The sequence below is a fragment of the Aythya ferina genome, assembly GCF_964211825.1.
Source record: "Aythya ferina genome assembly, chromosome: 1".
In the NCBI taxonomy this organism is placed as follows: domain Eukaryota; kingdom Metazoa; phylum Chordata; class Aves; order Anseriformes; family Anatidae; genus Aythya; species Aythya ferina.
Genome location: NC_140296.1, coordinates 204553513 through 204581495, shown reverse-complemented (window position 1 = coordinate 204581495; position 27983 = coordinate 204553513). Strand labels below are relative to the sequence as shown.

Sequence of the window (27983 nt, the reverse complement as noted above, 5' to 3'; positions counted from 1 at the left end):
GAAGCGAATTAAGCTGCCTGCAAAGAAACAGGGGATGAGCGGGTAGGAAGGCCTGGAGAGCTGGAGGTGATTTCACCAGAACGTGGTTTTCCTCCTCCTCTCCATTAACCAGGGCCTTTGATCCTTAAACAGGCTTTGTGGAAAGGGGTTAGAGTAAGGGGATCCCCACTGCAGAGCTCCTGCAGGGTCCTGCAGGACGTAATACAGCTGCAACAGGTTGGAGAGGAATCTCTTCCACGTGGTATCACAAACAATCCTCCCTTCATCATTCCCCCAGTGCCTCCCTAGCATCCCAAGATGCTGCACCCCTTGGAGAGGGTTTAGGTCTGAAATTTAGGGTGTATTCAGGAAAAGTGGAGACTGACACCTTTGTGAGCAAATCCCTGAGCACATCCCAGCCCCTCTGTCCACCCACAGCCTTGAAAAATGTCTTGCACCCTTGGAAAGAGGTTTTATGAATTTCTGTTGAGTGTAATGGCCATACCACCCTTTGGCAGCCTGCAGGCTTGCTCTGATAGCTGCGACCACTTGGCCTCTTCTCGGGGAACAGGAGATGTGCCTTCTTCACCACGATGCGATCTCTCCTCCCCTCCCACAAAACAGAAACCCCCGAACCACCAGCCGAGCAGCCCACAAATAAATCAGCCTCCTGCCGTGGCTGCGGCTGCCGGCGATGACTTGCAGGCAGGCAGAGGATGCTCAGAGATTCCCTGCTCCAGAGGCTCTTCCCTTCCCCCAGAAAAAGTCCTCAAAAGCTCCCCTAGCAGTTGTGGGAAGAGGAGGAGGAAGAGGAGGAGGAGGAGGAAATGATTTCCCAGGCAAGAAGTGCAGGTGGATGGCAGGTAGCAGAGGTGCCTGGTGCACAAGAGCAGACACAAATGCCTATGAATTAACCAAAGTGGTGAAGCTGCTGCTGCCACACACTGCAAATAACTTGTTCCAGGGCCCAGCTTGCCTGAACTTGAGGATTTCTGTCCCTGCCAGGCAGGGCTGCGAGGCTGAGCCGTGGCACAATGCGGCTGCGGCCTCACCTCATTGTGGATTCCAGGGGAGTGCGGGATCGGGAGGGGGAGCAGGTGCACGCTTGGGAGGAGGTGGGGACCAGCTATTATCAGCCCGGAGCATTAATTGCCAAATTAACATCACACTGTGCAGCGCGAGTAAATAAAAGTCGGCAGTTTGGGTTTCTCCTGCGCTCCCGTTCCGCGGGCTGTGTGCCTGCGCTGATTTCTTTTCCTCCCTCACACTGCAGGAGGGAGTGGTGGTGGCTAAATAGCACGGGTGGTTTTTGCCCTTGCTCGGTCGGGAGGACACTGGTTGTCTTCTACAGCCACCCCAGGGTTTGCTCTGTGCAGTATAGGATGTTACACTCGGAGCTGGAAAGTTTGATGCTTTGCATTTGTGCCCAAGTCTGCTGTGCAGGGAGTGAAAGAGTAGAGAGAAAGAGCAGAGATGACCCAGCTGGAGTTTCTGCAAATATTCTTGTATCAACACAGCTCATTGTCCTGGCCACACAGTGGCTGGGGTTGGTTCTCCACCCTTTGGGCTTTTTCGTGCAGGTTTTCTGCTGCAAAAAGTTCCTGGAAGATGTTAAAAATGTGCTCTGCTTCGTACTAAGAGACAGCTGCATTTCAGGAGTGAAGTGATGCTTCAAACCAAACCCCCCCTTTTCTCCAGGCGCCTTCGTCTGTGAAGTGCTGCAGGTCCTCGGGGATGATGATCAGGTATTTATAGTTGAGGAGATGGATGGCTTAGCCCTAACCGTACGAACAGTGCCGCAGCGATGGCAGTCTCCAACACAGGCAGCTCGAGGTCATGTTTGATTACAGAAAGACTGGATTTCAGCCGAAGCAGCTGGGAGAGACGTCCCTCCCTCCCTGAGAGATGACGAGTGCAGAAACATCCTTCCTGACTCGGGTTCTTCTGCAAGGGGTGGAGGGTGCCAGCAGCTCCGTTATCCTTGGCAGGGGGAAGCCACTTGTTAGCGGTGGCTGGCGGGGCTCAGGGGCCGCGGTGAGCACTTTGTGTCCCCACCATTCATCTTCTCTTCCACTTATTGCTCTCCCATGCTATTAATTTGTGGTCGGATAAACTCCTGCTGTTGCTGCACGGGGAGGTGATGCAGAACGAAGCTGCTCGTTAGCACATGGAGGAGTGCTGGGCATCCTCTTGGTGCATTTTGGAAGGGACCCTACTGGGCAAGGGTCCCTCCAGGTGGCCCCAAAGCTCTGGGATCCCCCATGGCCAGGAGTGTTGGGGTTAGTTATGGGGTCTGACACTTCGTCTGCAGGATGGAAATGCTGTGGGTCAGGTCTCCAACCCTAAATGAACGTGGCGGTGTCTCCTCCGCTTTGACCTTTCCTACAGCCTGCCAACAGGCACAGTGCCTGTATAACCTGAAGGAGGTGGGGAAGACCTGCGTGTGTGTCCTTGACATTGTGGGGAGAGGACGGGACCAAACCAGAAAAAGGAGGGTGGGAAGTGGGAAGAGGGACCTAGAACTGAACAACCCAAAACCCCTGGTGATAGAAGAGCAAGACCCATGACCATCATGCCACATCTGGTCTCCTAGTTTGTCTTATGAAGTTACATTGCTGGTGTTGGATGTGACAACCTCTTTCCTTTCCCCCACTTCTCTGCCTTACAAGGTTCAATGAACATGTGCTTGAATTTCTTATTGGCCCTATAGATAAAAAAGGGAGTGCAACTACCCCAGGCTCATCCCTTATGTTCTGCTAACAGCATCTCCATTGGTCTGTGAAGGCTGTAGCTCTTTTTCTACACCATCAGCAAATCTGCCTGTCCTTCACACGGATCTGAGTGCCTGCCAGGAGCCCAACCAGAGCCTTTGAGGTCTGGGAGAAACAAACACGAACTGCTCACCATGAGACCAGATGTGGTGTGGCGCTCATGTGTTGCATGTCAATGAAATGTCGCTGTCACCTGTAATAAAGGTTGATGTTGTGGAGCAGGCGGTTTTAATCAGGGTGAATCATCAATGAATGGGGACTCTACCATCTGTACAGCCATCCAGCTCTTAAAATCACCTCCAGCAGTGCTTCTTGACCCACAAAGATGTGTAGTTACTACCATCATTGCAATTTTTCCCAAATATTATTCCCAACCTATCGTTCAGTTTGGTGTTGTATCACCACGTTGGGGCACCACACATGGAAATGTACATACCATGTGTCCTGATGGGATTCTGATTGCTTCCCATTTTATGTATTAAACCAGGCACATTGGTGCATAAACTTGGAAGCCACTGCATTTACAAGCTGAAAGTCTCCAAGGTGACCACTTGACGGTGGGCATCTGCATCCCACTGGGAGAGGAGGGACGGATTCAGAGGTACTGGGAGGTGCTAGCTTGGAGAAGTTGATGGATAAAAAAAAAAAGAAAAAAGGGAAAGAAAAAAAAAAAGAGTGGTGCCAGAGACACCATCCCATGTTAACAGGTAACCAACGGGGCAGCAAAGTCCCAAGGAAATCTCAGGTAGGAGCCATCAGATGAACCCCAGGGTCTGGTCACAATTTGGGATACATTCTGATGTTTCTGGCCCATGTCTCTGGCTGCTGGTGTCCAGTCAAGCTCCTGGCACTGAATCCCTCATCTGAAGTGCTGACTCTTGAGCTCAGGGCTGGAGCCCTCAGCACAGGGCTGTCTCGTATGAATGCTGCCAAGATGCTCTGACTTGCCTTGATAACCAGCTGGAGACTTCAGGCTCTGCTCCGCTGATAATTATGCGCAAGGCACAGAATCAAAACAAATCCTGAAGCGTGCAGGGATGTGCTCTGCTGTCCCTATCCGTGTCCTTGAGACATTTCAGTGCCTTCCAGAAAAAAAAAGAAGCAAGTGGCAATAGCCAGCTGCAGTTCCCTTCTCTCCTAGGTGCCATTTCTGATGATATTTAGGCTGCTGCCTGGCTTGGAAGAGAACAGGGCATTGTGCTGGGGTGAAATTGGGCCAGACTGGCACTGGAGCCTTGGGACAGACCCTTGTGGGGTCGGTGCTGTCCTTTTTCTGGGAGGTGCATGCATGAGGCTGTTATACAGCCACTATTCAATGGTTGAACCATGCCAAGAAAGGAAAAAACATCTTCTCCAGTAATTCCTGGGCTCCCTAACTCCTGAACGCCTTTGGGAAATGCACTTACAGGAAACTAGCAGAAATCCTGGGGCAGGTTTATCCACCTGCAAGATACCTGGCAGTGGTTAAACAGGGGACTGGATGTTTTGGAAAAATAACAGTTCTAGAAATATCACTAAAAAGAGTAAGGCCTCTCCCCGTTAGCCGGGAAGCTCCAAAATAGTCTGTTAGATTTATTTTTTTTAAAAAAAAGCATTATTTGTTATAAGAAACCTGGGAACAGACTGACAATGTGTGATGTTAGGCAGCATTGGCAAGAGTTGGGACACAACGTGTTTCTTCCTACCATATGGCAGACAGTCAGACTGCAACACGGGGAGTTTCTGATGGGACGTGACGAGCCAGGGTAAAGCCTTCTGCACCTGGGGGTGTTGCACCAGGGGTTCACCAAGCACATCTTTTTTTTCTAAGATATCTCACACCCATTTTTCATTATGCCTCTGACCTCATGTTAGATCATTGTGTAGCTTCTTGTTTGTGTGTTCAGGAGTTTGGTTCAGGGCGAGGCTTAGTAGGAAAATTACCCCAAAGCTTGGTCTGCTGAGCCTGATGACTGGTATCTTCTCTCTGGGGTGACCCTGGTGTTCCTTCTGGTCCACCTCCTGCTCCTTCTCTGTCATCACCCTGAAGAAGACCTTGGAAAGAGACAAGAACATCAGCCCAAACATTTTCCAGACCTTCCCGACATCAGGCAGTGGCAAAAGAGCGAGCAAAGCTCTCTGCAGAACACCCTGCGGGGAAAGGATTTGGCTTTCCATCGTGTTCCCATGAGCCGAGCCAGCGGAAGGAGCTGGTGGTCGCTGGGAGCCACGAGCTGAAAGTGACTGAAATAACGAGCAGCACCATGTCGTGCTCGAGCACAGCAGCCTGAATTTTTCCCATTGCTGTGGCCAGGGCTGTGTCCCGCTGGCACGGGGTGGCTCTGCCTTCCTCCCCTACTGATAAAACCAATAACTCTCAGTAATTACTGTCTTGTCACTGGCTGGGGTTCCTTGGAAGCTGAAGGCATCCCACACCAGCTGGGTCATTGGGATGCTCGATGGAGATCTGTGCCAGATGGGACAACACCGTGTCCTAGCAGCGGTCTGCACCAAAGAGAGATCCAACTGAGCTCTTGAAGACACATTTTTTGGGGATTTGGAGGCCGTTTGGAGCAGGGACCATCTGGGATCAAGTGGGATCCAGTTGCTGTTCTCCATCCCCTGTACTGGGGTAGTGGGGAGGGGAGCGGTGCCTCCCTGCTCCTAGGATCTCCAGCAGCTCGCTGTTCCGTGCTGATGTCAGGGAGGCAGCTTTGCCAGGGAAATCACAAAGACAGCCACAAGTGGGACTTAAAATAGCTCTCCAGGCAAGGCGGGGGGAGCGGGGGAGTGCTGGAGGTGGGGGGGAGAGCTCCGCCTGCCACATTGATAACTTTCCAGCAGAGGCTGAGCTCTCTCCTGGCGATGCTCTGCCTCTTTCCAGCTGAAAATCCCGGGGGGAGAAGAGGGATCCGGTGCCCCTTGGATGCTGCAGACCTTCCTGGTTTGCAGGAGATTTTCCAGCCGGCCAAGAGAGGGGGAAAAACTCAAAACAGCGTTTTTGGAGGAAAACAAGGGCTGGCCCAGCCAAGTCCCCCTCCCTCCCAAAGCATCCCGTGGGGTCACTCGTGATGGCACCGGCACCAGCTCCATGGGCTGGCCGTGTTCCTGCAGACACCAAGGCTGGAGGCTCTGGGGGTGTGTGAGATGGCTCTTTGAGCAGAAAAATTGCCTGCTGGAGGTTTCATACGTGTACCACTGTCTGCATGCTTTTTTTTGGGGGGGAACAACCAGCAGTTAAATGGCCTTGCACCTCTCTGGCTCCGACTGCCTCCAGGCCGGCAACCTCAGCAGCAATATTCCGTCCCCTTAAATATTTTTAGCTTTAATTTTATTTTGCCAAGTGGCAACCTGTGCCTTGTAGATGTCCTGTTCCTTATCTTGGACTCATAAATAAATAAATATTCAGGGTCTGCTGTAGGAGCCTTTGGGCTGAGGCATGTCACGTAGCAAGGATCCCGACTTTGCTGTGCATGGGGCTCCCTGGAGCCACCTCCCAGAGGGACCCAGCTCCAATCCTGCACTCCACGTCCTTAAAAATCGAATACTTTGTCTAGATGAACCTTTTGACAGATCAGGGCTGAGGGCAGGCTTTGCAAAAAACCTCATGGCATGGAGAAGTGATGAAACACCCCCCATTATCTGCCCTGAGACGGGACATCAGCCCTCTGCGTGACTCCATCCCAGCTCCTTCTCCTTCCCCACCCAGTCCCCAAGACGCCCCCGGTGTGTGCCATCTGCGTCGTGTCTCCTGCGCTCCCGGTGGTGCCAGACGTGTCCCAGCTCTGCTAACCTGTTCCAGCCTTGCTGCTGGATGCTCCCCTCTGGCAGAGCACTTAAACACAGGGCTGAACATTGCGCACTGCCGTGGGACATGTGTGCACGCTTAGCTCAGCCGCGCTGTTCCAGTCCTCTGCCTGTTTGGGGCCCTGATTTAGCGATTCCACGTGCATCTTATTACCCCACAACCCCAAGCTCGTGCTGTGCTGCGGCCAACTTTCTGCTCTGGATTAAATTTAGCAGGGGTTAAATAAGATCGCTGCACTTCTCCAGCCCACGATTCGGCCTGGGGTTTGGACACACGGCGCGGCAAAGCTCGTAGGCTCCCTTGTCTGCCTGTTTGGCCTCCCTGACCTCTGGTCTCTTTACTGACTCTCCTGCCTGAGTTAATATCACTTATAATCCCCCTCAGGTTCCCCGTAAAGTAGTGCAATCCGGGGAAAGAGTTGGGAAAGAGCTTTTACAATGTGTGCCCGTACACATTGCACGCTCGCATCTCGCCCCAGGAGGGTGGCAGGTATTCCTGCTGACTCCTCTTGGCTCCTGTCCCACCTCTGGGCAGCCGGAGTCTCCCGACAATTTATCTTGAATTAAGCATCCCCGCCCCTGTGCTCTCCTTCACCCTCCACTTGCCTTTCAGAGGAATACGCCGGCCTTGTGCCTCTGGGCTGCAATTTAACTGCAGCTCATGCTGCAGCCGCAGAGAGATGCTCAGCGCTGTGAAATACAGCATTGCTTTTTTTTTTTTTTTTTTTTTTTTTTTTTTTTTTTTTTTTTTTTCCCAAATGGCCCTGGGCAGAGCAGCCACGGTGAAGCTCTGTACAAGGTGTGTTTCCTCCGGCCTTGTGTTTCAGAGGTGGATGGGGGTGACCTCTCAACATCTGGCCGTTTCTTGGGGGATATTGGTCTCAGCCTTCAGCAGCTGTTTTGCTGCGGATGCTGCTCCAGCCTGCAGCATGCCTGTGTTTCTCCAGGACACTAGTTCTGGGGTAACACATCGTATTTTTGTCTTTCTGAGTGCCCAAAGAGGATGAGCTCAGGCAGTCTGCTTCTTTCTGACACAGAACCCTAGAATCATAAAGGTTGGAAAAGCCCTCCAAGATCATCAGGTCCAACCATCCCCTACCACCAATGTCACCCACTAAACCATGTCCCTAAGCACCAGCTCCAACCTTTCCTTGAACACCCCCAGGGACGGTGACTCCAAAATGAGCCCCTCTGTAGCATCTCCAGGCTGACCAAATCCTAAGCACTTGGGGCTTTACATGCCAACAACTCTGCAAGGAAAGGAAGTGTTAATGCAGAGGCACAGGAGACTGTGGTCTAGCAAGCCCAAAGGACTTGGGGATTTACATAGTTATCCCAGCAGTGGAAGTCCAGAGAACAATTTGTGAGACAATAAAGTGTTTGAGACATTTTTGGAAACATCATCTGTGTCTGTATTACTTAAAACAGTTATTGTTCATCTTTCCTTCCACGCCCCCCCAGCTCACCTGGGAGGGAGATTTACTCTGTGGTTTATCACCCATAACTCTCCTTGGTTGGCTCTGGTTTGCATCTGAACTACAAACAAGCACTTCATAATAACCACAGAGATTAAACTCTGACAGACTCTCCGACCATTAACCTGAAGGAAACGCAACAATAAATTCAACGTATTAATGAAGCTGTGCTACAGGCTCTGAATTTGTTAGGTAAATTGTACAGTTATTAACAGTGAGCCCGACTCACTGCCATCCATCTGTCGGAGGTGCCGGGTGGGGATGGATCGTTCTCCATCCCACAGCCTGCACCAGGCTGTGGTCAGTGTGGAGAGTGAAACAGAGAACGTTATTCCAGTGCAGTCTGCAGGAATCACCTTTTTTCTCCCCAGATTTCATCTGTGTAGCTCCTTCTGGTTTTCTACTAGGAGAGGAGCATCCTTGTGTCATGGTGGGTCCACTGTATGTCACGGTTCTTGTCTGATTAACCAGGTAGTTATTCTTAGACCAAATACCTGAAGGGTGATTTCATCCAGGTAGATTTCATCCAGGTAGATTCATCCTGTCCCAGCTGAATAATCTGTAAGGTATTGTCAGGCGATCTCTGTAAAAGAAGCATGTGGTGGTGGGGCAGACATCTCAAAAAGGGAGCTGCTGATGATGGTGGTACCATTTCCATGGCTTGTGTTATCTTGGTCCTTACCAGAAAAAAGGGGCAATTGCAGGCTGCTGGTGCTGAAAGGTTTCTCTTCCTTCTTTTTTCTCCACACCTGAAGCTGATTATCTCCATTTCTCCCCATCTTCTCTAAACAGCCCCAGTTCCTTCTGCCTTGCCATACAATCTGGGGTCCCTCATGAGCCTTGTCCTCCCCAGCTGGCCTCCTGAAATGCCACACTCGTGGCCTCAGATGTCCCAAAAGGCAGCTGGGCTGTGCCAGGTGCTCACACGTTCAGGTACCTCTTGTCCCTGCACATGATGTACGCCAACCCTTCTACCTCTGTCCTGCAGGATTACTGGGTCTGTGCTTCCCTTGTCTGCCTCCATGCCCTCCATTATTCCAGCCTGAGAATATTTGTCCTGCCTGAATTCAATCCTTTTGTATTTTTTTCCAGAGCTATTTATTTAATTCATCCTGATCATTTTATTTTTCCAAGCCTATGCCTTCATTCTAGGCATTCAGGTACATATCAACCGGTGCCAGCCCAAGCACAGCAGCACGTGCCTTTCCCCAGCTCCCAGTAAGCTGATGCACCCTAAAAAACCCTTGGGTTGCCCTGCATCAGCTCTGGACCTATCTATTTGTAAATGAGGCATTGAGTTCCCAGAAGTAACAGGCAGGTGATGTCTCTTGGAGGTACACCCGCACCTCCTTGCAAGGAGGACTCCCTCTCTCATCACCATCCTCTTAAATCATCCTAGTGCATCCAGGACTTGGGCAGAATGAATCTCCCAGGAATTGCAGGGCCACGGACACACAAAACAGGATGGTTTGGATGCAGGAAGGTGGATCTGGGCCCTGCATAGCCATTGGGAGTTTCCCTCGGCCAGGTGCCAAACGCCCTTGGAAGTGTCAATCGCGTAATGTGGCATTGATTTTTCTTTTAAGGGCTCTGTTGCTCCCCTCCAGGGGCCAGGCAGTCTTGCCTGGGAATTTTTCCATGCAAGAAGGATTTCCAGAAGGATTTTTCCCATGTTTTTGAGTGTTTGAACATCGGTTGATTTGGGTTTCAGTATTTTTTTGTATCTATGGTTTTGCTGGGCTTAACAGCCAGCATTTATACCCCTGTCCTCTCTGAGATATAATTAAACTGCTCCCCTTACACCTCCTAACAGGGATTCTCCTTTTACTCAAGTGGTAGATGTCTCTGCATTTAAGTCATGATTTTTTTTTATTATTTTCAATTTTTTCCGGGGAGAGTCTGACAGCTGGGAAGTGCTAGGTGGCTTCAGCTTTATAATTACCTCTGTCTGTCTTATACGTTCATGCACACACACACGTGCAGCTGAAGGGGAAGCAGTGAATGCAAGCAACAGCTGGATCCCGGTCTGTGACAAGGCAGGAGGAATTGTTTTTTTTTTTAAGCATCTTTTTATGTACATCCCCACGCTGCTCTTCCCAGCTCGAGCATCGCAAGAATGAATAATCTCTGAAATGCTCGGCCTATTTGGAAAAAAAAAAAAGTGGAAGTTTGCTGAAGATTGTTTCTGCCTGTGCAGAAGTAATGCCTGGGGATCGTGTGTCCCGGAATAATTGCCCAGGGGCTGGGCTGTTTGGGATGCATGTGAGGAGGGTGCCTTCAAGTTAATCCTCATGGCAGGCAAAGCAGAGCAGCACTGGAAGCAGCTGGAGTAGGAATTGAAGCAGGAATGTGCTCCTTGCAGCTAACTTTTGCATGCCACTTTTTCTTGCTCCTCCGTATCCCTTGCACTCCGTGATTATTTCCCAATTTGATCCAGGCTAACCCCAAAACGCCCAAGCGGTTTTCTATGACAAAGACCCTGCAGTTTTCCATCTTCAGGCACGTGTCCTGCTTAGGGATGTCTGCCAGCCACAGTGACTGATCCCTGTGGCTGTCTGGGCAGGGAAAAAAGGGGTGAGATGCTGTGAACGAGGCCTTTCCCCATCAACCTGTGGTCCCCGGGACGAGCTGCGGTGGGGCGAGGTTTGGAGAGGCCTCAGCTCGCCGCCTGTTTCCTTTTCCTTTTAATGTGTTTGCTCTCTAATGTGTGTTGACACAGTAAATACACATGTTTGTACAAACATCCCAGCAGAGGGCTGCTTTGAAAGCCCCTCGCAGGGGATGGGAAATGTGCACGGCAGATGTTGGGAGGCGACCAGCAGCCCCAGTACGCGCCGCTTCTTCTGGTAGGGCTGGAAAATGTCCCCATCAGGAGGAATTTGATGGGACAGCCCGAGACAGGGGATGCTTTTGTGAGCGGGGCAGCAAGGAGCTTGGCCATAAGTATGTTCTTCTGTGGCTGCTTCGTGTGTTTTTGCACCTAAAGCTGTGCTTAAGGTTGCCCTCACCATTTTAATTCCAAGACTAAAGTGCAGAAGTCAGGGTCATGGAGGCCTGAAAACGGGTTAAGGTGTGTTAAAAGGCTGACCCCATCATGATTCAAAACTCAGTGAGCTGCAGATGAACCCGTACAGTTTCACTATTTAAATTCCAGCACTATGAAGCCAGTTAAATCCTTTGTTGTGTATGAATAAGATGCCTCAGCACTGGCTAAAACCTGCCCATGGTTTAAGCTTAAGTCAAGCAAGGTGGAAATGTTTTTAGAGAGCACTGAGTATGTGACACAGACTTCTCTGGTTAAACGCATACCCTCAGGATCGGATACTCTAACTATTCCCAGCTGATTAACACTCTTTTTACTCTCGATATACCGTGAGCTGGCCTCCTTGCTCGACTGCAGCAGTGTGATATAACTGGGAAACCATGAGTTCATGGGAAATTTCGACTAGGATAAGGTTCGTGTGTGTGCAAAAGGGGTTGTAGTTGCAAAACCATTGTGCTTTTCCTTTGTTTCCTATTGCCAGTACTGCAGAAATCGCAACCCATGGTAGTCTTTATACCTGCAAGATGCCCAGTGGGTTGTTTTCTGCTCACCCCAAAGAACCAACAGCTCTAGGTCTGCAGCTCTTCCATCTCTGCATGAGTTGGTTCAGAAGTGTGTGCTAGCATAGGATCCCAAGAAAGACAGAGATCAAGGTCTCTCCAATGCAGCTCTTTTAGTACGACACGTTCAGCAAACAAACTCTGCCCTCAAAATGAAGCATTCCTGTAATAAACCATCTACACACCTTTTCCCCTGTGGGCAGCAAGGAAAGGGTGAAGGGCCCATCTGTGGGAGATGCCAGACAGTCACTCAGGCTGAAATTTGTCTCGCCTGGTGTCAGTCGTCAGCGCTGAACCGAAATGAGTCGCCGTTTGTAGATAATGGAGAGAGACTGGCATCTCCTGAAAGCAATTCACTCCGTCTGCCCGAGACACCTATTTAGGATGGCACCAGCAGCCCTGCGGTGAAACCTGTCTCTTCCCATTGACCGGAGGGGAAGCCTGCCCGACTCATTAGGTAAGATGTCTAATTCTCAGGAAGACCATGTTGAACAAGATGAATTCCTCGCCGAGTGCATGCCTAGAAGGTGCACGGGGCACTGGTGACAGGAAGGCATCTCTGGAGCCAGGCAGAGAGGAGCTGCTCAGTCCTCATCTATTTGCGTGCAGGTTGGCTTAGGTTGCCTCTCCCCAGCCATTGTATCCCTAAATATCTTTTTTTTGGGTCCAGAAGTGGCACCTTGTGTCATGGTTTGGAGAATAGATGAGGCTATTAGAGAGAAACATTGGGGCTGCACAGCTTCTGCATCACTCCATCCTCAGCTCCTTCCCCATGCTGCTCAGACTTTTCAAAGAAAAGATTTCGCTCTTCTCCTTTTACAGATGGGACTCGAGGTGCAAAATAGGATGAGCAGTAGCAAAAGGCACCCATGGGACTTGCATAGGGCTTCTCCTCCTGGTGAAGAAAGGCTGGGAGAGCCAGGGGTGTTCATCCTGGAGAAGAGAAGTCTCTGGGGAGACCTTTTTGCAGCCTTCAATACTTACAAGGGGCTTATAAGAAAGATGAGGAAAGACGTTTTACACAGGCAGATGGTGATAGGACAAGGGGGAAAGGGGTTTTAAAGTAAAAAATGGCTTTGAGATGTCTTCCAACCCAAACCAGTCTGGGATTTTGGGATTCTGTGATTATGGCTGGTTGGGCACATGGACTCGGGGCTTTTTACTGCTGTTCCCCTCCCTGGGTGAAGTTGGAAAGCCACAGGGAAGTTTTTAGTTCATGGGTGGAACGGAGCAAAGGTCTCTTTTTCTGGTCAGAAACACCCAACTAATGCCCTAATGAGGCCATAAAGGTGGTGGTTTGGGGCCTGAATTGTCTGCCCATGATCCCACTGAAGTCCCCTTGCCAATATTTCCTAGAAGTTGACTTCAGCCCTTCAGAAGCACAGGAATTTGGAAATTTATTCCTACTCTGTCACTCCTGTCACCACTGGGAGCTTTTCCTCTCCCAGACACCCCACTGCCCTTCCAAGTCCCACTGTGCCAGGACATGCCACCAGCTCACGGATCATTTCGGATCATTTTGGGGAGGAATTGACGCTGAAAACCCAATGCCCTATTGCAGTGTGTTGAGGTTTGGGGCAAAAACTGAGCTCGTGGGATAGGACAGGGTGAAACCCATCCCATAGTGTTGTCCCAGCAGGGCTGGTGCTGTGCTGGGACATTTTGGGGAGCTGGGATTCCTATGGGGACCATTCCTTCTAGCTGCTGACACCCTGTGGCTGTCGGGAAGAAATGCAGAGACTTTCATCCAAGGGTTGGGCGAACTTGGGTTTGATAAACGTGCTTCCAGGAAAAAAAAAAAAAAAAAAAGAAAAAAGTGACTGTTCTCAGGGGTAAAAAAAAATAAATAATAAAATAAATAAAGGGAGAAACAGATTCCCCAGACACTTCCCAGCTGTGTTTTTAGTGCTACCGCAGGGACAAAGGTGGCAGCTGGCTGGCTGGCAGCCTGATTGTGGCTGTCTCCACTCTGCTCCCAGGGCCATGGGGTGAGGGCGAGCAGCTTTGAAGGGCTCCGAGGCTGGGGGACGGGAAGGGGAAGGCGATGTAGGGCAGAGATGTAGGCCACAGCCACCAAAATAACTCCTTTAAGTCTCTCTTCCCCCCCCTCGGTGTCCCTCCTCTCGTCGTTTGTCTGCCACCCGTGCCAAGCTGCTTCGGCACGGAATAATATTTTCCCCTCTGTATTTTCTTCCCCGACTGCCAAGAGATCTGTGTACAAACACAAGTTTCTCCCTTTTCTTAGCGCTCGTCTATTCCTCCTCCAAGAGAGCCTGACAAAAGTGGAGCAAAAATAATAATAATAAAAAAAGGAGAGGCACGTTCATCCCTGCTCCGCTCCGACACGTACAAAGGGCTGGGAGGGAGCTGTTGGCCCAGGACAAAATTGGCAGGGTAATAAGTTTTCTCGTCGGCCTTTGAAGATGAGAGAAGAAGCAGTCGATTGTCATAGGGAGAGCGAGCGCGTCCCTTTAAACCACAAAGCCTTCAAAGATAGCCCGGAGTCCCAAAAATAAAGGCTTCACACTGCCTTCCTCTGTCAGTCCTGGACAGAAATAGTAGCCTAGTGGGAACCATTAGGGCCGTGATGAGAGGAGCCAGTCTGCTCCGATGAATGCGGAGAGCCCGAAGGGTGCTCCCGGGGCAGCTGCTCGGGCTCTGGTCTCCATCACCCGGACCGACAGCGCTCGTGGAGGCGAGCCCCGTGATGGGAAATTTGGCTTTTGCCTCCTGGTATGGAAATGAGGCACCTGCACCGAGGCAGGATTGCTCCCCGTGGCCCATTTTGTCTCCTGGCCTTTGTCTTGATGTGTTCTGAATGTCCCAAGGAGAGCCAGGGGGGGCTCAGGCTGAGTTCAGGGCTATCAATGATGCCGGTGTCCCCCGAGGCCCCGACGTGGGGTTTTATGGCACATCCATCTCCGTGTGACGGAGCTGTGCCTTCTGCATCCTTTGTGGAGGTGTCCCCCCCTCTTTGGGACAGCTGGTGGCCCGCTTTCGTCGGCGTAAAATTCATTCAGAGTGCTAAAATACGATGCACGGTGCAGGACCCAGACAATAATAATAAAAAAAAAAAGAGCAGGATTTAACCACCAGTTCGTGAGGGATGCCAGCTTGGGTGGGATGTCCTGCCCGATGGCATTGGGGCTGCTGTAGGGACAGGGGGTGGCTTTGGGGACCGTGGGTGGCAGCGGGACAGCCACTGCAGCTGCGCCATCTGCTGCACACGCCGAGAAGCTTCGGCCAGAAAGGAGCATTTTGGGCTGGAAGTGACTAAAAATAATTGGCAGCCCGTCCCCAGTTTCTTCGCTCCCCTTCTTTCGAACTGGGTGTGCAGGCTCGTCCCGTGGACCAAGAAAACCTTACATGTAGCTTGGTAAGGACTGGTTAGGCAGATGTTGAAATGCCCTTTTTTTTTTTTTTTTTTTTTTTTCCTTTTTTTTTCAATTTCTGTCCTATGAGAGGGATCTGGAGAGAGAAAAAAAACAAGTGAGCTTCATGCACTCATGAATCTGGTGTCCCAAGGATCATCTGTGATATGGTCATCCTGATTGTGACCATTGTGATAAGAGCATCGGGACACTGTGAAGTACCCTCAAGGGAAGGTGAAGATCTCCAAACCTGAGTTTGCCCCATTTTGTTTCAGTTTCGTAAAATTAATCCAAGCTCACCTCAACAAACCCTTGGAAATATGGAAGGTTTTCCCCCAAAAGGAGACCAGGCTTCAGGAAAGGCTGAGCAAATGGCAATTCCGGTCAGGGATCTGTTTCCAAGCAAATCCTCATTTTTTTCTGGTTTTTCAAGCTGTTGTTTGGACGAAGACCATTGCGTGCCTTGAAATGCACGGCGTTTTGCATATTAAAACCTCCTCAACTTAGAATTTCACTAAGTAACCCATTGAACTTTAGGGATATGAAAATAGAGCACTAACACGCCCTGGCAGGACTTCAAGGGAAAGCAATTGCTCCTTCTTTGGAGGTTTGAGGTCCTGTTTCTTTTCTTGCAGTCTCCAGTCTGCATTAGCTCCTCCAGAGTCCCCGCTGCTACTTCTGGGGTAAATCTGGGGTAACCTCATTGAATTACTCCGGCACAAAGCTGGAATTGATCATGGAAGTAACTTGTTGCTCTTTGGAGTGATTTTGCTGAATCTGAGCCATCATTTTAACGAAGAGTTACGATTTTTCAACAACTGTGATTTTACATCCCTCATATTACCGAGCCACTATCTGTGCCAGGGAGATGCTCTAGAGGAAGGTGTAAGGGTCTGGTGAGCCCTGTGCTGGAGCTGGGGACGGGAGAGGGAAGGATGCAGCCCCTTGGAGGCTTTTCCAGCCTTGGCTGGGACCGTGCTCGAGACAACCCGAGCAAGGACAAAGCCAGCAGAGCCATGTGAACTGCGGGGAAGAGCAGCAGGGATGAAAGCAGCAGTAATTATACATCTCAATACCCTCCCTCCCAGGCAGCGCCGTGCAGGTATATCTGATCCCCGGCTCTTTTGTGTGGTGACGGGCACTCGCTGCATTGATGCTGAACTCCTGACCTTGCCTTGCCTTGTGCCGCAACCTCTTGTCAGAACGGCTTCGGGTAGAGTTTCATTGCCTGGGTTACCTCGAGGTCCCAGAGGAAAGTGATCCCTCCTCTCCCAGGAGTTGCACCCTCCTGCTGACTCTCCCAGGCCCATGGGACGTAGGCGAGGGCTATGGGGACATGAGAGGATCGTGTCCCAGCTCTTCTTCCATCCCCTTCCCATCACTGAAAGAGCAGATGAGATTTCTGCACGCTCCTGCCTTGCTTAACACGTTCAAGGTAGTGAGGAAGGATCCAGCTTGGGCTCTCTGGGGTCCTGAGACACAGCAGTGTGGCCAACACTTTTGGGAATCCATCCTATATTTTGTCCCAAATTCTTCTATTGAAGCATCCAACTACAGCAATGATGTCTGGGGCACAGTTTCTACTCTGCAAGGAAACTACCACCCAGGGGCATGTGTACTGTGTCACCCAGAGGTTTTGGGGCAGGATATGTACGTGGCAAGCTCCAGACCTCCAGGACTTTATAGGGCAACTGCATATGGGATGGTCTTTGTAGGGCTCAGACATCCTAATCTCTTACATTAGAAGAAAAGTAACTAGCTGTCTCGCCTCAGACAAGACTGATACATAAAAAAAGTAAACAAAGGGCCTGGGAGATGACATTATTTTGGGCCAGGACAAATTCTTGTGGTCCATCACATCACCTAACCAGCTCAGAGGTGAGCACGGAGCTGTGGGGCACCAAGGGAGCTGCAGATGTATGGGCTGGTAGAGGCCTGGAGCATGTCTTACTGCCTCTGCTCAGGCTTCCCTGCTGGGCTGTGGTCCTCGTGCATCACTTGGCTGTGAGCATCCCTAGAGATCGGTCCCTTGGGGCCCCCTTTCTGCTCACGTTTCTTAGGATTTCTTCATTACATTTCCTATTTCATCTGCAGTTCCTCTGGGTAAGAGGTTTTTGGACCAGCTCAATGCCATGGGTCATGTTAGACTCACAAAAACCCTTCTGACTCCTTCCATTGGGCAGCCCGACCTGCTCAAGAGCTCGCTGTAGCATCTGAGTCCCATATCAGCAATCAGGCCCCAACCTGAATGGCTCAGGCAGCCTTCCTCCTCCCCCAGGGATCCCCTGCTTCCATCCAAGTGGAATAATATGTCAGCACTTGCCTGCTAAATCCCTCCGACTCTCTTAATTCTCTCTTGATTGCGCCTTATGCCTTGCCCTTGGTGCCGTACAGCTCCTTTAGGACAGCTCCCGCAGACCTCCTAATCCTTTTAAGTGCACACAGAGGGCTTCGTTTCCTCCACGGGGTGGGCAGCTTTGCCCCCGTAGCCCTGTGCTGATGCTCTGCAGAGGATGAGGTGTGCCTGGCTGGAAGGAAGGCGCTCCCTGCCTTCCTCAGAGGCTGCATTTCCTTGCAAGTTTCCATTTACCCTTGTTAAAAACGTGCCAACTTGGACATTATTTCAAAATTTATCTCTTATTTTTAGATAATTCAATCCAGGGCTTTGAATACGCATTTGTCTCACTCTGATTGATGAGCAAGGGATCCCCGTGATTAAGGGTCTGGCGATACACGCTGCTATTGCAGGTAATAATTACTTGACTTACACAATACTTCTCATTTGAAGATTTCCAATAGCGATCGATTTTTTGCCTCTCTCCAGCCCTGTCTAGAGGAGTCTGTGGGAATGGGCTGAGAGCTGTGGTTGTGTGATCGCTCCCTCCCCTCTGTAACCCTCTGAGCTGAGGGCCGTGCAGTGACGCACGCTGCTTTGGTGGCATCTTTTGGGGTCCCCTTTTCGTATCTCAACAGCTTCCATTTGCCATTTCCTTTAATCATGGAAGCTGTCCCTTAAAAATCATCCAATCCGTAGGTGGCTCGATGAAAAATGTGGAGAGCAAAGCAGTGGCTGGGAACACCTTGCAGACTGAAGGTGAGTCCAGCCAAGCGATGTGCTGCTTTGGTAGGACCAAGAATTTTGTAGTGGTTTTGGAAGATGAAATGAGTAGCAAATGGCTTTGGGTCACTAACGAGAGGCTGGCTGATGGGACATGAGAGGAAGCCTTGGGAAGCAGAGACATGTCGCATGGTCAGATGTCAAAGATGAGAGAAGAGGAACTGGTGGTGGGTCGGCACATGAGAGCAGCCTTCAGTGGAGGGTTGGTGCTCCAGGACAGGGCTGGATCATTCCTCTGGCAGGTTCCTGAAAAGGGAGAAAGGGCAAACATGGAGCTTTGTCCCCAGATGGTGCTTCCCTCTTATCTGAGGCAGTACTGGAAGATAAGCTTTCACTCTTTCTCTCTCTTTTCCCCCCTTTTTGTTTTTCTCCTGTGGATAAACATAGATTATGAAGGTTAGAAAGGCTTCAAGGGCTGTGTTTTTTATCTGATATTAAGTTCTTAATAGGTCACCTTGGCATTGAGAAGCCCAGGAGCTGAAACAGGCAGCAATTGAATCACGATAACCTTTGCAGAGCACAACCTGGTCGTGGGTCTGGGGCCCAGAGATATGTGGGGCCTCATTATCTCGACCTTAGCCCCAGGGATGTCAACCAACAAAAAAGGACTGGACAGAGAGGCTGGGCTGGCTGATTTCCTTGGGGAGATCCTCTTTCAGGGTCCCTTTTCCCGTTGCTTCAGAGATAAAAACCCCTGTCAGGGATTGTTCCCAAATTGCTGCTCTGTCCGTCCACCCTGATCCCCCTTTGTCCCAAAGGAGAGAGCAAAGAGCTCTGACCCCTGGGTTTCTCAGCTTTTAGTTATTCACTCCCAGCCTATCAGCCCATTTCTCTGCCTTTTCTGCTGCAATTTAGCACCAGTGCCTGACGCAAACATCACCGCAAGACCAGAAAGCCTGACTCGAGCAGAGAGATAATCTCCGGGATAAGATTTTTGATCTGCATGGTTTGGTGAAAGTGGTGAAAGTGCCCAAATCCTCAGCAAAACAGGAGCTTCGGTCTGCCTCTGATGTGCCCTAAAGGGAAATTGCAAATCTTCACATCACCCCAGGACCCCTTGCTGCTGACCAAGACCCCCTAAAGCACACCCTAAATCCATGCCAATGGATTTAGGATGGGCAGGGTACCACCGGCTGCCTCCGTGCCCCCACCTCCTTGAATATTTCCCCCCTGTGGCACAGTGCTGTGATGAATTTTGCCATTCTGTGCCTGCTTTTGGAGTTCTCCTGCCAACGTACCCATGCAAGTGCTTGGGTCCCTGTGTTTGTGCATTCCTCCCATTGCCAAAGGGCAGCTGGCTGCCTCTCAAGGCAGATGGAGTCATGAGGATCCGTGGGTGTCTCAGAGCTCGCCTCGTCTGGCCGCAGTCAAAGAGCCCTTTGTGGAGCTGCTCTGCAGCCCCCCGCGGGGCTCCCAGCGCTCCGGGTCACCGCGTTCCTGGCACGGCAGGATGAGCTCATCTCTAGTCTCTCAGCCCCATGAACGGACCCTTATAAAGGACTTGTATCAGCCAGCCCCTGCCGCTGTCCGTCTGTCCTCAGAGCATCCCGTACAACTCTCTGCCACAACCTCTGAGCGGTGCTGTGGAAGGATTTGTGCCTTAGACCAACACTGTGTTGATATCTTTGGCCATTCGGACACAGGCTCTGCTTTTGGGCATCTCTGACCCCAAAGCCAGTAAGGTTTTGAGCCTTTCTGGTCATGCTACTTATCTGAATTGTGTTGATCTATACTTTGATCCCTGCTGACCAGAGGTGAGCAGGTTTTTGGGGTTGTGCATCATGGGAGCCACCAACCAAGGAATGTTCTTGTACATTGAAATTCAATTTTCATACCTTTTTTTTGCTCATTACTCCGTTAATATCAACCAAAAAAAAAAAAATCCTCTGACTAAAATCCTCTATTTATGCTTTCTGCAAGAGGAAGCAGGACAGGGTAAATGTTAAAAAGCTAGCTGTCCCCTCCCAGAAATGTTGCCCATAATGAAATTCCACCAATTTGGGAGAAACTGAAGTAGCTGGGGACCTGTGCCCTTCCTGCCCTGGCCGGTGGCTTTATGTACATCCCAACTCCTTCATGCTGGAGACTTAAAACTCTGTGGCATCCTAGAAAAACCCCACACCTGATAAGTCCAGGGGATTTTATTTCAGATCATACAATGGGGTGGTGTGAATAGGAGGAGATGACCTTATTGCTGTAAAGTAGCCACAGATGTGCCGCAGATGGACAAGTGCAAGATCCCAAAGCCTAACAGCAATGACCATGAGCAGCATGGCACCGGGATGGCCTTTGGGGTGATCCACTGGGATCCTAACCCATGGATGAAGAGACTGCTCTGTTCCCAGTGTGGCTGACCCCGCAGTGCTCAGGAAGCAGACCCAGAGGATGTTTGGGCTCCTTGCAGATTGAGGAACGGTCAAAATTGTCCCATGCTCCTGCCCTCCCTTGTCTCTGGTCAGTGGTATCAGGTCCTTTCCCTGACGTAGTTTTATTTTCCTGAAGTACCCGCTCAGCTGGGCAACACATGTAAGAGCCTGAAGACAAAACTTTGGGTACAAAATCTGGTGGCTACAGTGTTCAAATGTCTGATTGGTTCGGCCAAACACATGCCTGATGCAGGCATCAAATCTCAGAGATGTCACTGTGGTCAGGATGCCATTTCCTAGGACATAGCTACGGGTCGATGCTTTCAGCATCCTGCTTCATTTCCCACTGAAAAGGGGCAAAGCATGCTTTTTCAGTCTCAAATGGATTTTATTTTAGGAGTAAATAAGTACAAGTGTTCCTGGGGTGCCTGGCAGTGTGATACATAGATCCAAGATACCTGGGACCAAGGTGGCCACTGTCACCAGAGCTCAGGCAAGGGCCAGGAGCTGTGATGCTCCGTGCAAAGGAAGGGGAAGGAAGAACAGATCTGGGGCTTTGGCTCTTGAATCAAGCAGCACAGCCCAGTCCTCAGCACGGGGACAGGAGAGCAGAGGCCTCAGCCCCATGCCATAGGTAAGAGCCAGCAGCCTGCCCTTAGATCTGGCAGGGCTCGCTGCTGCACACCAATCACTTGGCAGACCATTACCTTGAAAAATGAGCTCTGCCGAGCCTGCCCGGTGTTGTTACAAACTAATGATTTGCATTGATTAGCACGTGGCTTGTGAGTGTCTAATTTATCAATCAGGGAGCGCCAGGGGAGCGTATGTAAACCATGCTCTCAGAAATGATGTCATCTGTCAAAGAATGGGCTGGTGGACGTGAGAGCTGCACACACCTGATGTGCTCCCTGCCAAGAGAGGGAAAGGACCCGGTCACCTCCTTGAATTTTTCCCCCCCGTGTCCATCTCTGAAGCTTGAAGTACAGCTATTTCAGTTTGGGGCAAGCCCTGCAGCTTCAAGCTCTAAGTATTATTTTTATGGCACTGGGAGCAGATACCATCAAGCTGCTATGGTAGGTGCTGTCCAAGCCCAGAATGCAAGGCTGGCTTTTTTTTTTTTTACGTCCATTTTAGCTCATAAATCCATTGCAGGCAGAAGTATCTCTTGCTCTATGTGTTGGTGGGTAGATGAAGTGGAATGGCACGGTAGTCACTTGTGGTGGGCAACGAAAGAAAGGACTCTACCTGCTGTGAATTGGTCTCCTGGCTTGTAGGACCAAAGCAGAAGGTTCATTTCAGTGTATCTGGGATCACTGCAGGCTTGATCCCTTGTAACCCAGTGCCCCTGAAGCATCTAGGAGTCATGTCACATACTCATGTGGAGGGAGGATTACGGTACAATGCCTGCGGATGGTATGGGACAGAGATTTAGAGGTGAAAACTGGGGAAAAGTTGCAAGTTTAGGCTGCCTTGGAAGCCAAATGCCGGGGTTGGTCTCCTCCCCAGGTTGGCTTGCATGACCGTGGCTGCTGTCACCACACATCTGGGCCTGGGCAGCGCTGAAAGAGTGAGGGTTGAGGCTGAACACCTGGTTTGCCAGGGTCCTGCTCTCCGTATGGCTGAAGGTGCTCTGAGATGTGTGCTCAGAGGGGCTGGCACCGTTCACACAAGCAGCACCTCGAAACATCTGTGCGGGAGAAGTGAGAGGGCTGCTGGCTGTCAGGCACAGGGAGGAGATGCCTCACCCTCTGCTTTTTTTTTTTTTTTTTTTTCAATTAGTGTTTCTAAAAGCCTCTTGGATCGGTAGATGGACAGGGTTATTGAAATACCGTGTGTTATTAGAAATTGATCTCCTGCTAATAGGCTTTAGGCAAATTAGGACAGATGATTCGACTGGAAAACACATGCCAAAATGGAGGGGAAGGGGAGGAACGGGGCGCATCACCAGCCCCTTCCCCGTCTTCGCCCAGATCAATGCAGCTACTTCATGGAACCCAAATCAATGGAAGAGCAGAAATAGATTATCATCATAACAGCCTGACGTTAGATCATGCTCTGTCTGCTGTGCTTTTGCCCCCCTCGCCATGCCAGGAACGGCAGCCAGCAGTCCCAGCGTCCGCTGGGGGACATTAGGTTCATAAAACGGGGAGGAACTGATATTGGAAAAGCAATAAAGTATTAGAGGCCCCCGTGCAGTCGTAAGGCTGTGGCTGGGCACTGCTCAGAGCAGCCTGGATTGATGTGTGGGGCCGCTTGGATCTCCTAGAAATGAGGTTTGCTGAGCCTTAATCCAATACTGAGAAATAATGATGGTGATTTCAGTGAGAAGCCCTGGGAGAAGGAGAGGCAGGGCGGACAAAGAAGGGAGGCCTCGGGGAACGGCCAGGACGGAGGCAGTGCTGCCAGGTCTGGTTTTCCCTGTCCAAAAAATATTTCTCTTCCTTTCAGAGCCTGTGCCACCGCCTTTGCTCCCTTGCACCCAGGTGGAGGCAGAGGGATCTGATTCTGTGATCCCTCGGGCTTTGCCTTTGCAAGTCACCCTTGCAATCTTCCTTGCAGCCGCCTAATCACCTCCCTTGGGAAACGGGGTGATTTTTGTGTCCAAAGTAAACCTGCAGTGTGATTTGGGAGCTGCTGCAGTGCCGGCTGCGAGCACTGGGGCTGGCAATGATGAATTCCCTTTTTCATCAGCCCGGGGTTTGCTGATTCTGCACGATTTAATTATTTGCAATGACAACCAGCCAACCAGTGTCTACGGCTGTCTTCTTGGCCAGCCATCACCCACCTGTAATCCTGCTCCTGACCACGTCTCAGGGGACCTGGATGGGTTTAAAATGCCTTATCCAGAGGAGTTACTGTGTGCGTGTGGGCATGGGTGTCATTTTGGCTCTACAGGGCCAGGAACGATGCTCTGGGCAGGAGGTGATGGCTCTAGATGAGTAGGAAGCAGCTGAACTCAACCGGCACGGTGGAAACGATGCCAATTTTTGCTGCCAATGACAAGTCCGGGCTAATGGGACAGGAAAATAGAGCTGATGTGGTAGCAGGAGTGCTGTGAGCATTTCCATGGAGTGAGCTTTTGAAGACAATTTTGAAGACAACTATTTGTCCATGCTTAATTTTCTGGGATTTACACAGCAGAGCAGATAGCACAAAGCGTACAGACTGGGTTTCTCTTGGATAAAACAAAATGGAGCGATGTTCATGTGCTCCAAACAGTGATTCAGTTGATGATATCAGGCCGTGGCTGAAACACAAGCCGTGTGGTTGCTGGCTTTTAGCAGAAATGGTGTTCTACAGATGAACCTGTGCTGTTTGCATACAGAGACATGCAATTTGGGAGAGCCTTCCCAACTTTGCCAAAGCCAAAAAGAGGCCATCCCCATCCAGCCTAGCAAAATATGAGCATGCTAAGAGAGCTCCATGGTCATGATGGTCTGGAAGGCAGGTGTTTCTGTTGTTTTGTTGAGCTTAAAGAACTTTGTTTTTTTGGCCATGACCATGGTTTGTCATCCAACACTGGGGCTAAGTGCTTGCAGGCACCGGTTCCTTCTTAATCCTCCAACCCCAATGTTTTTCGTTGGCCCTTTTAAGATCATGCCCATGCTTTGAAGGGATTCATCGTGCCCCTTAATTCAATAGCCATATGATCCCAACCTTGAAAACCTGTGTCTGTCATTAAGGTCTGATTGAGACATCTGCCACCAGCTTGCCCAGGAGACTGCGTTCAAGCATCGCCCTCCTGTGGATCCCTCAGCAGCTGGAGGGACCCAGATAACACTGAAAGGCACCGGTAAAATGACGGGAGGTATCTTTTACCTTCTTTCATCCTCCAGACCCATGGGCTCCTTGCCAGGATGCCTGTAGGGCCAGCCATGGCCAGGGTGAGAGCTCGGGGAAGGCCAGAGCCTGTGTCTTTAAAGATTAATAGTGTTGTTTGCTCATTAAGGAGATCGTTTTGAAGCCGGCGCTAGCCAGAACATTCGAGTGCAAGCATCTGTTTGCTACTGGGAGAGGATATTTATTGTCTGATACTTCAATGGATGTAAATAAACAGCCAGGCCTAGATAATGTTCAGACAAACAAACAAACAGCTGCCAGAATGGGTCCCCTGGTGGCTGACCTTCGGGAAGCATCATGCTGATGTTTTAATAGCAGCCGGCTTTGCAGAACGAAGCCCAGTGAGTGCAGCCTTCCAGGAAGCAGGATTAACGTGCAGCCTGAACCAACGGGTCCCCGTCAGCTCTGCACACGTGTGTGGGCTGTGGGGTAGTTTGGGGTTAGCAGGGTATGGGGTAAGAGGTGGTGGGTGATGGTCCTGGGGGTGTACGAGGTGGTGGTGGGGTTGGGTGAGGGCTTGGGGTTCTCATGGTTCATGGTTTGCGGCAAGATTCAAGGAGAAATATCCCCTGAGCTCTAATCCCACAGCCTGATAAGGACATCTTTAGGGTAAGAATACCCATTCCTTAGTCAGAAGAAAACTCTACCACCTAGGACTTGTAGCTGATGCCAAGGAAGGAGAGCAGGAACAGAGCAAAACGCTGCTACGTGCCTTGAGCTCCCCACAATCATCAGGCTGGGAAGATTTCCTAGCAGAGATCGTATCTGCGTCCCTGACATCACCGCCGATCACTTGCAGGCTTTGATGAGAATCTTCTCATTTCCCCTTTATAGGCTCTTTGGCTCTTCTTTGACTTTTTTTTTTTTCCTTCCCAAACCCAACTGCTCTGCTGCTAATGGATGCCTGCGAGCAGGGAATTAAACACTCCAACTTCTGCTGAGTTTTTTTTGATGTTCGTCCCTGAGAAGAATGTGCAGGGAAGATGGGGACCCTCCGGGCTTTACGCCTGGGGTCGAACACACGAGGGGCAGAGTTTAAAAGGGGATAGGGGATGGCTTGAGTTAGCAGCCAGACGCCTGGCTGCGAGCCGCGATAATCACCTCCTTGCTGGCACGGGGCTCGCACGGCCTGTGTGGCGTGGGTGAATGCCTGCCAGACTTTCTGGCCGCCTTCTGAATTTTCTTTTTCCTTTATTTCGTAGCTTTAGCTTAGAGGAAGAGATCTCCGTGCTGTTGTCGGGAGGCACAAGCGCACGTATGTGCAAACGCACACGTACAGAGGAATGAGCCCCCACTCCTCTGCAAAATAATGATTTTGCCACCAATTAGGTCAGCAATAGCTGTTAAATCCCTTCCGAGTGTCACTGTTTTCCCAGCGTGAAACCTCTCTGAGTCTTTTACCTGCCCCAAGCCCGTAGCACAGATCCCTGGGGGCTGTGCCTGGCGTTTGTTAGCTCGGCGGTTTCTCCAGCCTGCTTCTTCTGTCTCTGAGCTCCTTCTCCTCTAATGGGGCCTGGCAAAGGCTGAGGACGAGGACTGAGCCTGGAGTGATAATTGGCTGCTTACATATCCAGTGGCCTACAGACCTGACCCTGATGATGCTGAGAAATCAAGGTCAAAGCAAAGACCTGACAAAGACGTCAGGTTTGTTTAGCACGGCGATGAGATCAAGGGGCTTCTGGTGGGCACAGGCACCCACAGGGGATCGGGAAAGGAGGAAAAGCTGAGGCAGAGCCCAAACATTGCTCCCTGCCAGCGAGAACTTGGTGCATTCCCTATGGGAAATCGGAAAGGGTCCTGCTGTAGGGGCATCTGGGCTGCCCTGGGCAGAGCCCTATCATACAGGCACCCACATCTTTTGACCTTCAGTCCTTTCCGTGTGTCCTTCCCGTCTTCTGGCTGTCCTAAAGGGAACGACTCACCCTAATCCCATTGACATCTTGTCCCTTAACCTCCTGGGTAAGACACACCAGTGACTGCTTTCCAGTAGAGACTCAGAGGAGCTCAAGGCCCCCAGGAGGAACACGAGTGAGCCCTTTCCTCCAGGCAACCAGAGCCGGTGGGAGGCTTGGTGCTGGCCTTAAGTCCCCAACCTTCATCTGCATTAAGGCTGTGGAGTGTGTTGCTGTCATCACCAGACCCATCCAGACGACAAACCAACCTCAAATCCTCCCCTCTGCATTGTCCAGCCCAATGGTCAATGCCCGGCCCCTCGTAGGCTGGGCAGTCTCATAGGATCTGAGCATCCCTGAGCACCCTCCACACCCTTTGCTGTCACAGAGAACCCCCTAAATCCTCTCAGCCTCATGTCCCCCATCTTTCCAGAGTTATGGAAGATTATTTTCCAGGTCCTCATGTCCCCCGTCGTTCCAGAATAAGGTTTCTTTCTTGTCATATGGTGTTGTCATATGGTTGGGTAGATAGGGAAAGGACAAAGATAAAAATCTGTATATCAGTGCTGCCCTTTTTAGGCTTTCCAGACCCTCTGTCATTCCCTCTCTTCCTTTCTCTTTGCCTTTCTAACACAGAAGATGATTCAGGCTCAGTTTCTTGGCTGAAAGGTTGAGACAGAAGGAACGAGCTCGTGGACTGTGTGCCAGGGAACAGTGGGAATGGGTCTTGATACCATCACTTCTCCAGGGCTTGTTATTTCCTTTTGGGTGTTTTTTTCCTTTTTTTTTTTTTTTTTTTTTTTTCCTTTTTTTTTTTTTTTTCCCCTCAATTATCAAACTACACAACTACAAATCAGGGAAGCCAGGGACCTGCTTTACTCAGGAAGGGATGGAGGTCGTGATGTGGAGCACAAAGCAGATCACCTAAAACTCTGTTTTTTCTAGAGAAGGGCACTGCAATGTTTGGGTTGCTGTGGAACTGAAGATTTTCTGAAGATAGCAAGGGAGAGAAGTAATGTGGATGCAACTCTGAAACACATGCTCCTGGGTTTTCCTGAATATCCAGAGGGACCCAACAGTCCTATGGATAGCTAGATTATCCTGAATTGTGATCGTACTAACGGAAAGGATTAGAAACCTTCTCCAGCTGGTTTTCAGCCCAATCTTTAGGACTTGGCTAAAGACCAGCAAAGACAGAAACCTACAGTTTTGTGCACTTTCTTCCATAGCACTGGTTTCCTATCAGGGGTAGACCAGGGCTGTGTATCAGGTCCGTTCTCATCATCCCAGTTATTGATGCTCCTCCGTGACACCTTGTTATGAGATGTGGCTGGAATCGTACGGTCCCGTACTTGTGCAGGACAGATTTCAATATCAGATACAGATCATCAAGAAGAGAAATAGCCTGTGTTGTGTTGTGCGTTCTGCAGTAATATATTGCCCCATGGGATATTAGCAATAAGAACCATAATAGCATCTGACTAGCATTTGAGTGAGTCAGTCCGGTAGGCTCTTGTGTGTTTTTTTATTTCTCTTTTGCACATCATCATCGCAAATTCTGCCCTTTGTGCCACCATTTTCATCTGGGTAGATTTGTCCAGTCAACAACAGTAATACACTGATAGTGCCAGAGAAAAATGAGCAGGCTCTGGATTGTTCTTCTTCAGTTCTCTTGTGTCGATGGGACCGAAAAAAAAAAGCAGTTAAACTGCTTTATCCGTAAAGTGAGGAGGCAGGGGAAAAGTTTATTTTGTGATGACAGTGGTTGTTGTCTGAAAAATG

General features: G+C 50.3%; 1 protein-coding gene across 4 annotated transcripts in view; it reads left to right on the top strand.

The window, feature by feature from the left end:
* PLXNA4 (plexin A4) overlaps window positions 1-27983 on the top strand; it is a 407281-nt gene that overhangs the window by 170598 nt on the left and 208700 nt on the right. The window lies entirely within an intron of this gene.